Genomic DNA, 12,219 nt, shown 5'->3' with positions numbered 1-12,219 from the left:
GAACCCGTGTCCCCTGCATCGGCAGGCGGACTCTCAACCACTGCGCCACCAGGGAAGCCCCAGTGATCATTTTAAAATGAAATTCAAGACAAAATGATATGGGTATGAAACAGAACATCCTTTACAGCTGCAGCTTGACCAAATTTAGCCTCAAAATTTTAAATTGAAATGTGGTGAAACCTTGGGTCTTGAAGTATAATCAAAGAAGGCAAACATTAGAGAAGGAGGAAAAAACAACTGATGTCAACAGATCACAAAAAACTGGTGTGCCCCAGGCTTCAAGAAGCGTCCTGAAAACATCCCTACCGTTTTTTAAAGACATCTTTCCTAATGCAAGTAGATGTGAAAGTACAAACCAAAATTGTTTTATTTTCTTCTGTACATGCTTAGAAAGAAGAAAGACAAGAGGAAGGTCCTGGGACTAAATAAACATGCTGCATAGCTTGGATTATTAAGGCAGCCAGATCTTCTGCAATTTCAGTACCACCTAAATTCAATGATCTGTGCCAGGAGTCAGATAATAGACAAATTTAAGTATCTAATACATACTGTTCTTAAACACTATCCAGTCAGCCACCATTAAATATCATTTTGCTAGCCTATAAAATTGATATTTCATATCTAGGGAGTGTACAATGGATAACTTGGGAATGCATTCAAGGCTTTGGACACACATTTAAGGTTTTGCAAATAAACATTAAAAATCAATTCAACAGCAAGAATGCTAACTAAATTTCATGACTATCGAACGTCTAGCAATTACAGTTACCCAGAAAGATACTGACTTGTTAAATTACTTTCAGGCGAAAAGGCTTTGATGGCTCAAGTTCCCCAGTGGCCACCATGGATGATATTTCTTAAAGAATGTCATCTCACCACTAATAAACTTATATAAAGGATTGTCTTTCTTTCCTCTTTGAAGAGCATGCATCAGAACACACAAGATGAATCAATATCACTTCCGTCTCTGTATAATCAGGAACCGACTCACAAAACTCAAGTAGTCATTAAACAATCTTGGGGAGGGCTTCACGTCTCACCGGTTTCCTCAGTGCTATTCATCTTCCAATTAGTTTCCCCTCTGACTAACCCTTTCCTCCCTTCCACTGGTCAATTACAATGCCCTCCTTTAAGTCAGCCCCCTTGCATGACTACCAGATTTCTTCAGTTCTTTCCATTCTCACACTGCACTTCCAATACTCTATATTTCAATAAACAGGACCTTTAAAAATTTTTCCTGCTTCCTTCCCATCCTCACATTTCCAGCCTTTCAGGTCAATTTCACTACATACGCAGGAGACTCAAAAACACGTCTGTAAGACTAGGGCTTGTGGTGAAGTTTTCCCCAGTTTTCAAAAAATGAAAAAGGGACAGCAATGTGTTAAATCTGAATTTGACGAAATTTACTGTAAATTATTCCAGATTGAAGGACTGTTTATTATTCTTAAAAATACGTGTTACACACACACACACACACATATTACATTTTGGGAATTCGTTTCTCATTCTTTTAAGGAATAATAATGTCAGAAGAGGTGAGGCACTTTTCTCAAGTTTTAAAACTGGAAGGATGAGTTAGTGTTCCAGAGAGAGAGACACACAAGATAAGCAGTAGGAAAGAATGGAGAGTTCAAAAAGGAGGTAAATGTTGGACAAGGAGGCAGGGGAAAGTTCAGCCAGGGCCTAGTGCTGTTTGCCAGGCAGAGATGTTAACCTCTGGAATAGAGGAACGAAGAGAACTTTCTGGGAAGGGGACAGACGTGTGTTTGGAATTTTACAAAGACCAACGGAGCAGCAGTGTGGAAAGACAGACCGAAGAGAGTGATATTTGAAACTGGGGCCCAAAAGCTTGTGCAATGGTTAAGACAAAGATTGAAAACTTCAACAGCAGGGGGCGGAGGCATTTTGAGACAGTATTCTAAAGCTTAAATCAGTTAATATGTATAAAGTGCCTAGGTCACTACAATATGACCCATACATAGAAACTCAAGTCAGTACCTTTCTGTACACTTTGTTTTCCTTATACCTAGGAATACCATCAGGATATGGTATAAATAGCCATATCTTTCATAGCCATAAATACCTGAGAACCCAAGGTTTCAGTTTAACGTGCTTCCGCTCCATACAACCAGAAAGGCAAAATAAAATAACTGGTGTTTGCGCCCAGCTTCATGAAAACTAATTGTCCAAATCCAAACTACAGTCATGCTATGACATGACTAAAGTCATAACCCAACCAGGGAAAATTTAAGAAGTCTTCAAGGCAGAGCATAAAAAGATCTGGGCACAGTAGGTGCTCAATAAATACTTCATGACTGAGGATAAATTACTCTCATGAACTATCACATAAAGCAAAACAGCAAGGAGAGGCTCGGGCGAAGTCCAAGTTCAGCTACTACAAGAGTCCCCAGGAACATACAAGTATGCTTGGCCTACTACCACTCTCTTTAGAGTTGGTAACCTTGATTATGAACATGTTAAGAGCACTCGACCTCTCTAATAAGTACAAGCATTTAAAAGCTAAAAATGGAAGGAAATTCATCTCCTTATGACACCAACAACAACTGTGCTTATGGCTGCTGTTAGTCTGTTAACACAAACATTCATCAGGGGAAAAGGAGAATCACAACATTCTGCTAATCACTGTCTGATGACCAGTATCTTGTCAGTCAATGGGGAGAAGAAGTCAGTTCCTTTGGGCAAAAATTGTTCATATCTAATAAGGCTTCAAAAAAATCTAAGAAGGTTGAAGTAGATAGAAAAAGGATATTGAAGAGGTTAGGTAACAGCAGGCACATCTGCTTCAATGTCTGCTGGGAACAGTAACTCTACATATGTACTGGAAAGCGCTCCATGTGGGCCTCAGAAGGTGAGGCGATAACTGCCCTTTAAAGGAAATAGAGCCAGAATTGATATCCCTCCCCAGTTTTCTATGAGCAGGGGCTTACCACCAGTCCCCATACCTCAGCTATATCTTTGTTGAATTAAACGAGGAAATTACTGTATAGTAATTACATGTACATTACTCTACTGCCCCAATGGGTCTCTTTCCTATTTAGCAAAAGCAGAAACTCTAAAGTCAAAAAGAGGAAGATAATGTCTCATCTGCTAGACAGTTCTAGTCTTCCGCATTTCCACAGCAAGTAAATATTATATAGCAGTTGAAAAACTCAGTGAACATGTTCACCGGCGCTCCTCAGAGGTAGGGCAGACACTGCCCCTCCAGCTACACAAATGGTCAGAAGCCCCACTGTGCACAACCCACGATCAGACCTGGTTTGCGTAGGAGCAGCGGTCCGGGTGGGGTTTTAGTTACATTTTCTAACTTCCATACAACCTTAAGGACCTAATAGGCTGACTGAATTATGACTCTCTTGTCAAATTAAAAATCAGTACTTGGTATGGTAGCCAATTAAGTTCTATTTTCAGCAAACTAACAACCCATATCTGCCCCAAAGGATTGTAACCTATGACAGAATGAGGTTTAAATAGAAAAATAAGCCATCTTTAAACAGCTCGGAGAGCTTAACCTTAAAGGAACTGCATATCTCATCTGAAGACCAATACCATATCAGAAAGCAGGCACAAGAGTGCAGGCCCGTGTCAGGAGGCAGGGTCCTAGTATTGGTTTTCAAACTCATACACATGTGTCACAAAAACTACTACTCTGATTAAGATCCTTCTAAATTAACTTCCCTTTTCCCCCTGGAAAACAATCAGACCCCAACGGTAATCATTCTCAACCACCATAAAGGAGGTCAGTGTGTTTAAGTTAATCTCCCTGGCCTGGGAAAGGCAATCAAGAAACAACAGGAAATCAGACAGGTAAATAAGGTATTGACTGTTACTTAGGATCCTGCCAGGCAGGGCATGAAACTATTCTCTGCCTCCTTAACAAAAGATGTGCAGCCTTGAGGAGAACCACAGATATTGTAGCTTGATCACAAAGATACCTGAAAGAAACTGGTAAGACTTTTGTGGGAACTCGTCTTAACTGGAAATGGGAATCTGGACTTGGCTCTGCAAATAATTCTCTAATTTCAGTATCTTGGGTTTCCCCTCTATGAAATGGTTATTGTGAATAATCCAGGTAATTATCATCATGTATTTTGAGATTACAAATCTAAACATACTTGGAATATTTTCATAATTATTAGAATGACATTTCATTATGATTTCTTTTACTTTAATTATTAGTAAGAGAAAGGAAAGCACTATCAAATATATAAGCATCTGGCTAATTTGCTCTAAGGCTAGCCAAAAGTCATTCCTGGGATAAACAGAAGCACTTATAAGTCAAATCATGAAACAAGGTTCTGACTCCGATTTCTATTCCAAATGAAAACTTCAGAAGAACAAAAGTTTTCTTCTTTTCTTAATTCCTACGGAACCACAAATGCTGCTATACTTTCTGCCCCAGCAACTTGGTATAACTGGAATGAGTTACAATTAAAAAGGAAATTAAGGGCTTCCCTGGTGGCGCAGTGGTTGAGAGCCCGCCTGCCGACGCAGGGGACACGGGTTCGTGCCCCGGTCCGGGAGGATCCCACATGCCGTGGAGCGGCTGGGCCCGTGAGCCATGGCCGCTGAGCCTGCACGTCCGGAGCCTGTGCTCCGCAACCGGAGAGGCCACAACAGTGAGAGGCCCGCGTACCACACAAAAAAACAAAAACAAATAAAATAAAAAAAAAAAAAAAAAAGGAAATTAAATATCATAGGCAGTAATAAACTAGCTTCCATTTTTCTTGATGTATAGTTCAAGTATATTAATTAGTATAATGAAGGGGGAAGAAGGCAGGATCATTGCCACATGGTATAAGCAAGCTTCATCAAGAACCACCTACCTCACTTATGAGGAATGTATAGAAATGTTAAGTGCAGAAGCATTGTTTCTATGGGGACCTAATCGGTCTTACCATTTTCACGAATTATAAGCCATAGAATCACAGGGCCTGTGGGTTGCAAGGGAACTTAAAAGTGTACCTCTAGCCTCCTATGCACTGTCAAATCCCCTCCACAATATTCCTACCATCTGGTTATTCAGCTCATGTGTCAAGGCCTTCGATGAAAGGGAAACTAACCTCCTGGGACAGCCCACTCTCTCTCCATGAACACCTTTCTTAGAAAGTTCTTTTTTCATATTAGGCTAAAATGTTCCCCTGTAACTGGTTCTAGTTTTACTCCTTAATGTCCAACTCACTGCTGTTCTGGCAAAATCTTCCGTTGGTAGGACTATCCCCTCTAGCACTTTTGGCCCCCTACCCAGTAAAAGTGTCCCCCAGTGACGTGCACCAAGGCAACGTCCGTACACATTTCCAACTTGCCACCATTAATAACCACTCTAAAAGCAAGTATTATAGAAAGGAACTTTGGAAATTTAGGCCACATCATGGGACTTTAGAAGTTTGGCCCTTTTCGCCAGGAAATGGGGAGCTTTTTAAAAAGTTGAGGATAAGGAGAGTGACAGAATCAGAGGTATGTTTCAGGAAGATTAACATAGCAGCCATATATAGAACTGGATTAGAGGGGGGACAATTGGAGAGGAGGAGGCCAGGTAGGAGGCCATTACAGTGTTAGAGGAAAGACGTAATTAGGACCAGAACTACTCACAAGGTGCTCTGGTCAACAGCACACTGTCCAAACCAATTTTAAATGACTCCAATCACCATGTAGCCCTAGCCTTCATGATGTACGCTAGCGTAATGCGTCACTACCATTCAAGTCAGAGAACAGTCTTCTTCATGTGCTGCAACAATCCCCCCCATGGCGTGAAGTTGAGCTAAGGGTTTTTTGCATAGAATATTTAATACACAAGTATGCAGGTGGGTACCCTGCCTTATTACATATGGGCTAATTAGGAAGCACATATTTGTAAGGCATTAGCATAACAAATCAACTTAAAATGACACTTGAGAATAGGCCATTCAAAGTGAAAGCCAAGATTATAAATCTAAGTCTTTCAACAGGAAAAAAACCCACCTGACCTAAGGGAAGCAGGCAGCTCTCAGGTAGATGGATGTGCAAAATGAAGTCAGAGGCACCTTATTTGGGGATCCAAAGTGAGCCGGAGCTACTAAATAAGCTTGACTGACAAGAACAATTACTAACTACATAATATTTGAATACATAGTACGTAAGGCACGATATGAGTCCCATTTAATATTCACAAAGACTAAGACTTCAACAGTATCACCATTTTACAGATGAGGAAACCAGAGCTCAAAGGTCCTGAATAACTCACCCAAGGTTAGTCATTACCAAGTCACAGACTTGAAAAAGACTTGAAACCCAGGTCACTCTGACTGCTAACTGTCCTCTTGCTACAGCATTCAATTCAGAAATTACTTTAACAATATAACAAGGACAAGGCAAACGATCTGAAGACACACGTAAAAGGGACCAGCAAGAGGGTGGACAAACATGACCAGTTTGGGTCAAGAAACCCTACGCGGAGGATAAGGGGCAGAGTACAACATCCAGGACAAACTACTGAGAAAGGCCGACAGGGCTACGAGGCTGAGCAAGAAAGGCTACAAGCAAAGGAAGGTATCGATACCTTTTTTCAGCAAGGTCTTTGGGGGTACAGACAGTGGACAACAAAAGTGTCTTTCTTCTCTCGTGAAACATAGGAAGGCTCATCATGTGTTCTGCAATAGTCAAAAATGTCTATCATAGGGCAGAAAAATGTCAAAAGTCAAACAATTTTCTTCTGTAAGCTGACAAACACAGTGGGCTTTCCCTTTCACCACCTTGAAATACATTCTACTCTGGAGTATACGGTGGTTATGCCTTTTTGAAGTCAAGAAACGTAATACCCAATATCATCCAGTATGGCAGCTATGCTTTTCTTACTGCACATTCCTGTCACTATCCCCAAGCATGGACACCCAAACTTGCTCTTCCAAGTATCCTAGTCAGCAGGTAGAGTACAGACACCCAAGTCTGTGTTACAGGCTAAAAGAATATCAATTCCAAAGCAGTTTCCTCTGCCAAACCCTCCCCTAGGTCAATCAAACTTTACCAGCTCTTCCTTAGAGCTCTTCAGCATTTATGTCTACTAACTCCACGATGGTATTTTGCATATAATGTTAAAGTATCATTCTAACAGTATGGTTTTTCCCTAGGTTCAATCCCCCTTCTGCCACATGAAGGCCGTACTTCCTCTTTATAGGGAAGTGTTTCCACTTGTTATTGGCAGGTGTTAAGAGAGGGTGGCGAGGAGGTGTAGGGAGCGCCTTGATTCTAAAACAAAGCTGCAATGACTGGGACTTTCCTCTTAACAAGCTGGGTCACTGGATGTAACATCTTAAGAGTTACAAAATTCACTCCTTGTGAACAAGGATAAAAAGGGTCCTACCGGCTAAACATCAGGAGGTGAGCATGCAGAAGACTACAGAAGAAATGTATCCAAATTCAAGGTTGACAAAAGAATAAGAATGTGCTTTGCCTGAACCCACAAATCCCAAAGGATAAAGCGCAGGCACATTCTTAAAACTCATCTGCCCCTGAGCAGACATTGCTGTTCTGAGCTAGAGTAAAACGGAGCGGTGTTCGAATAAGCACCAGTGTGGAAGTGACTGCCACCCCAGCATCCTCCTTCCTGTGGTCTGGCCATAAATGTCTTGAACCCTTGATTTTAAGAAATACCTACTCTTTCAGACTACCCGCTGCACTTAGATGTCTAAATGGCACAGTGACACAGTCTCTCCCCTTAATTTCCTCACTACACCCATATATACAAGTAATACTACTTTCACACATTTTACTTAACCCTTATAATGATAGGCCTTTGCTACACTATGCCCAAGAAAGTGAAGACTAGGAGGATAATGATGTGCTGGGTCATAGGAATATTTTATAAGAAGATTCTTATTTTGCCCAGGAAACCGCACACTGCATAGTCTGACCTCCAGGACACAAAACTTCAAACACACTCCACATCTTCTGTTTAAACATCACTGCCCCATATATTTCCCATCTTTTAAAAAACCACCACCACCACCACCACCACTGAATCTTACATTAAACAAGAAATGTAAGTTGTTCGTTTCCACAGATTATCAAAGTTGGCACATAAAAATCATGAGAAAAACTGGCAGATTCGTTTATTTGGGCAATTTCAAAAGTTACCCCTTGCTTTTGAAGATCAACCCAAATAAATGAATTATTCAGATTCTATTAACTTTTGCCCTAAAACAACAGGACAGGGGCCAATGAGATGACGATTTTAAGACAGTTTGACCAAAAGATAAAACGGTCAATATAAATTCATGGGCTGATTAGAAAGCAGAGTTAGAAATACCTGTTTGTTATACAGACCAGTAAATTTCTATTAAGATGATACAGAATGGGACTTCCCTGGTGGCGCAGTGGTTGAGAATCCACCTGCCAATACAGGGGACACGGGTTCAATCCCCGGGCCAGGAAGACCCCACATGCTGCGGAGCAACTAAGCCCGAGAGCCACAACTACCGAGCCCGCGTGCTTCAACTACTGAAGCCCATGCGCCTAGAGCCCGTGCTCCACAACGAGAAGCCACCGCAATGAGAAGCCCGCACACCACAATGGAGAGTAGCCCCCGCTCGCCACAACTAGAGAAAGCCCGCGCACAGCAACGAAGACCCACACCACAATGAAGAGTAGCCCCCGCTCGCCACAACTAGAGAAAGCCCGCGCACAGCAACGAAGACCCCCAACGCAGCCAAAAATAAAAACAAAGAGTTGAATCCTTTAAAAAATAAAAAAGATACAGATTATAATCCTAACAACGTTCAGTTTCCTACAAAAAAATATTTCTAGTTTCAAAGGAGAAGTGAACCAGTATGGAAACACTTGTATTGCATCACTCAAGGTTTACACAGGGTATCAGTGGCATCTTGTTCATACTTGAAGGTCAGTACACTAAGTAGAGTTCTTCCTGCCTACTGTCCTGTGCTCTGTGATTTTTTTAAACTGTTTTTCACCTTGAACAAACGTACAGTTTTCTAGCTGTTGATCCTTCTTTAATTTTTGTAATTCTACACTGCAGTCGAGACTCAAACTGGGGTATAACATGAGAATTCACTTTTACTCTTCAAACTTTAGTAGCTGCCACTCCTTAGCAGTATTATCCTGGGAAAATTTAATCAAACTATCTGTGCCTCAGTTTCCTCATCTATAACCGGGGAGCAGAAATCCCTTCAGTCACATACTGTTACGAGGATTAGATCTACGGCACCTGTCAAGGACTTAGAAGCAGCATTTAGCACAGTGGGAGCCATCGACAAATATTTGTTACTGCTATTCAAACCTAAGCCACTGGAGAGTTCCAAGCAGCAGCAGCTAGCGACTTGAGGAAACGTGCACACGCCTTCTCACGATGGAACCAACGCTCAGGGCCATTCCAGCCAGAGCTTTCACACCTCATGGAGGGCCCACCAATGTCCATGTTAAAGCCAATTTTCACTTCAGGTATGATTAATCTTCTGCACTACAAAACAACGAGTGTTTTCTCACCAAGAAGTTCTTGAAGTTCGGTAGGCTTCCAGAACATCTGTATGACTTTCAAAGCAGCAGCTTGCGGAATGAAAAACCAGAGTTTCAACAGTTTTAAAAGTATGGTTTGAGTCGAGGGACAGAAGCCTAGGAGACAAGGCAGAGGCGCAGAGGCGGGCAGCGCGGGGAGTGCTGAGGGCAGGCAGAAGCACGGGACCGCCCGCATAATCTCCGGAAACCTCCGGAGGCGGGTCACCGCGGCCAGCGGCTCCGCCCTGGAGATGGAGTTCAAACGCAGCCGCTGCTGGCTCAGCCTCTTCTGCGACCCACCGGAGGTCACAGTCGCAAAGAACCCTCCACCATGAGACCCGGATGAGGGAAGGGGCCCGCCAGCTGCCGGTGGCCTGCCCCCAGCCAGAGCGTGCTGGTGTGCAATAGCCGCACCCCCACTACACGGGCGAACTGCAGCGGTGCGAGGACGCGCAGGTGCTGAGGAAGACAGGCCAGCGGCCTCCTGAGAGCGGGCCACCTGCTGAGCGCTCCCCCTGCCGCGACAAGGTCTGCATCTCTGACCTCCGGATTCCACTCATGTGGAAGGACACAGAAGATTTCAAGAACGAAGGCGACCTGCACCGTCGGGCTGTGTCCTTGCTGCTGCAGATAGGGGAATGCACTCGGGACACGGAGACGATCCTGGTGGACAGGACCCTCACAGCCATCTCCTTTCGCAACAAGGTGCTCTTTGCCGAGGCGGGGCCAGACTCTGAACTGCGGCTGGAGCTATATGGGGCCTGCGTGGAAGAGGAGGGGGCCCTGGCTGGAGCCCCCAGGAAGCTTGCCAGCAAGCTCAGCAGCTCCCTGGGCTGCTCCTCGGGGAGGCGTGTGCGGGCGTCGCCGAGACAGCCAGGGGCTCGGGAAGCAGTCCCATCTTGCTCCCCACCGCAGCTGCTGGCGGTCCTCGTTACCACCTCTTGGCTCATACCACTCTCACCCTGGCAGCAGTGCAAGATGGGTTCCGCACACACGACCTCACCCTCACCAGTCATGAGAAGAACCCTGCCTGGCTGCCCCTTGATGGTAGCGTGTGTTGCTGTCCGGTGGCTCAGCCTTTCTGCATGACTCAGCCTACTGCAAGTGGTACCCTCAGAGCGCAGCAAGCTGGGCAGCTGCAGGACTGGGTGCGAGTGCATGGAGTCTTGAAAGGCACAAACAGCTTCTGTTACCATCAACCTGAAGACACACAGACACTGGGGAGGAGCCGCTGTTTACTGTTGTGATCAACAAGGAGACTCAAGTCCGGGCAGGTGAGCTGGACCAGGCAGTGGGCGGCCCTTCACCCTGAGCATCAGTAACCAGTATGGGGAGGATGAGGTGACACACACGCTTCAGGCAGAGAGTCGGGGAGCCCTGCAGAGCTGGACGGAAGCTCTGTGGCAGCTTTTCTTTGACATGAGCCAGTGGAAGCAGTGCCGTGATGAAATAATGAAAATTGAAACCCCCGCTCCTCGGAAACCACTCCAAGGACTGGCCAAGCAGGGTTCCTGGTACCATGAGATGGTGACAGGTGATGCTCAGGGCTGAACAGGTCTGGGGCCTAAGCTCTGACTAGCCTCCTCCCCTCAATCCCTTCCTGGTGCCACAGCTATTGAGCCGCTGGATGACATCACAGCGGTGACAGACAGCCTGGCCCAGCTGGAGGGCACGAGGCTGGAGACGCCCCCAGCCTGGCCCCGCCTGCCTGCTTCAGTGGCCCCAACCCCAGCCCAGACCCATTCCCTGCCCTGGAGGAGACGCTGAACGGCCTCCCTGGATGCTGTCCCCCCAGACCACTCCCCTGGGGCTTCTCACTCGGTTGCCCCTCTACCCCTGAAGCGGTCCCCACAGTCCAGAGGCCTCTGCAGCAAAGGCCCACGCCACACTTGGCTCCAGTCCCCGGTGTGAGACGGTGCGCTGGCAACAGGATCTGGCCAGAAGAGGTGATCTGTGTGCAGCTGGGCTCTGGATTTGGCGCTGTTTGTAGCAGGTTGGCCAGCTTGGCCTCCCCTGCCTCTGCTGGACTGGGGATAGGCTGGGGAGGGGGGAGCAGAAGCCTCCTTTAAGCTGTGGTTGCCATGGCACTGAGGGGCTCATTCCCAGGGCTGGCTGGGACCCGTAAACCCTTCCTGGGAGAAAACTGGCCCCAACCCTGCCCTGCCTCCCTGCACTAACCAGCTTTGAGGATGGCACTGAAGAGCCCTGGGAGGGAACGCACCTCACTTGTGACTCCCACATTGACCATTAAAGTTATTTAACATCAAAAAAAAAAAAAAAAAAGTATGTTTTGAGTTGGGCTGCAATGAGTTGGCACACCAATCACTTCTCTGTCAGAAGAGTTGGTTTCTAATAAGCACTTTGGTTAATTCACCAAGGCATTGGTGCCAATAAACTTCCCATTGTATCTCATAACTAAGCATTAAACAAATAAATGGGCCATAGGATGGAGAAAGATTTACGATTTAAGCCCACCTGAGGAAAGACAATTTATGAAATAAAATGATCAATGTTCTAGAATTAAATAGTAGTTTAACAAAATAAAATGTATTGAAAAATATCTAAATATAGAAAAATGGTAAAAAAAAAAAAAAAAAAAGAAAACAAAACCACCCATCTGAAAGTCATGCAAGAAGATACACATATAGAGCCAATAAAATAATTCTACTTTTAAAGTAATCAAAGAAGTTTTCAGGTTTAATCTCTTCAAATATT

At 44.7% G+C, this 12,219-nt stretch overlaps 1 protein-coding gene and 1 pseudogene across 1 annotated transcript in view; one reads left to right on the top strand and one right to left on the bottom strand.

The window, feature by feature from the left end:
* The window catches only part of SND1 (staphylococcal nuclease and tudor domain containing 1), a 321,421-nt gene that overhangs the window by 172,249 nt on the left and 136,953 nt on the right, over positions 1-12,219 (bottom strand). The window lies entirely within an intron of this gene.
* Positions 9,741-11,415, top strand: LOC102990212 (rhotekin-like; annotated as a pseudogene).

This window comes from Physeter macrocephalus, chromosome 5 (assembly GCF_002837175.3).
Source record: "Physeter macrocephalus isolate SW-GA chromosome 5, ASM283717v5, whole genome shotgun sequence".
NCBI classification, from domain to species: domain Eukaryota; kingdom Metazoa; phylum Chordata; class Mammalia; order Artiodactyla; family Physeteridae; genus Physeter; species Physeter macrocephalus.
This window is presented reverse-complemented; position numbering and strand designations above follow the sequence as displayed.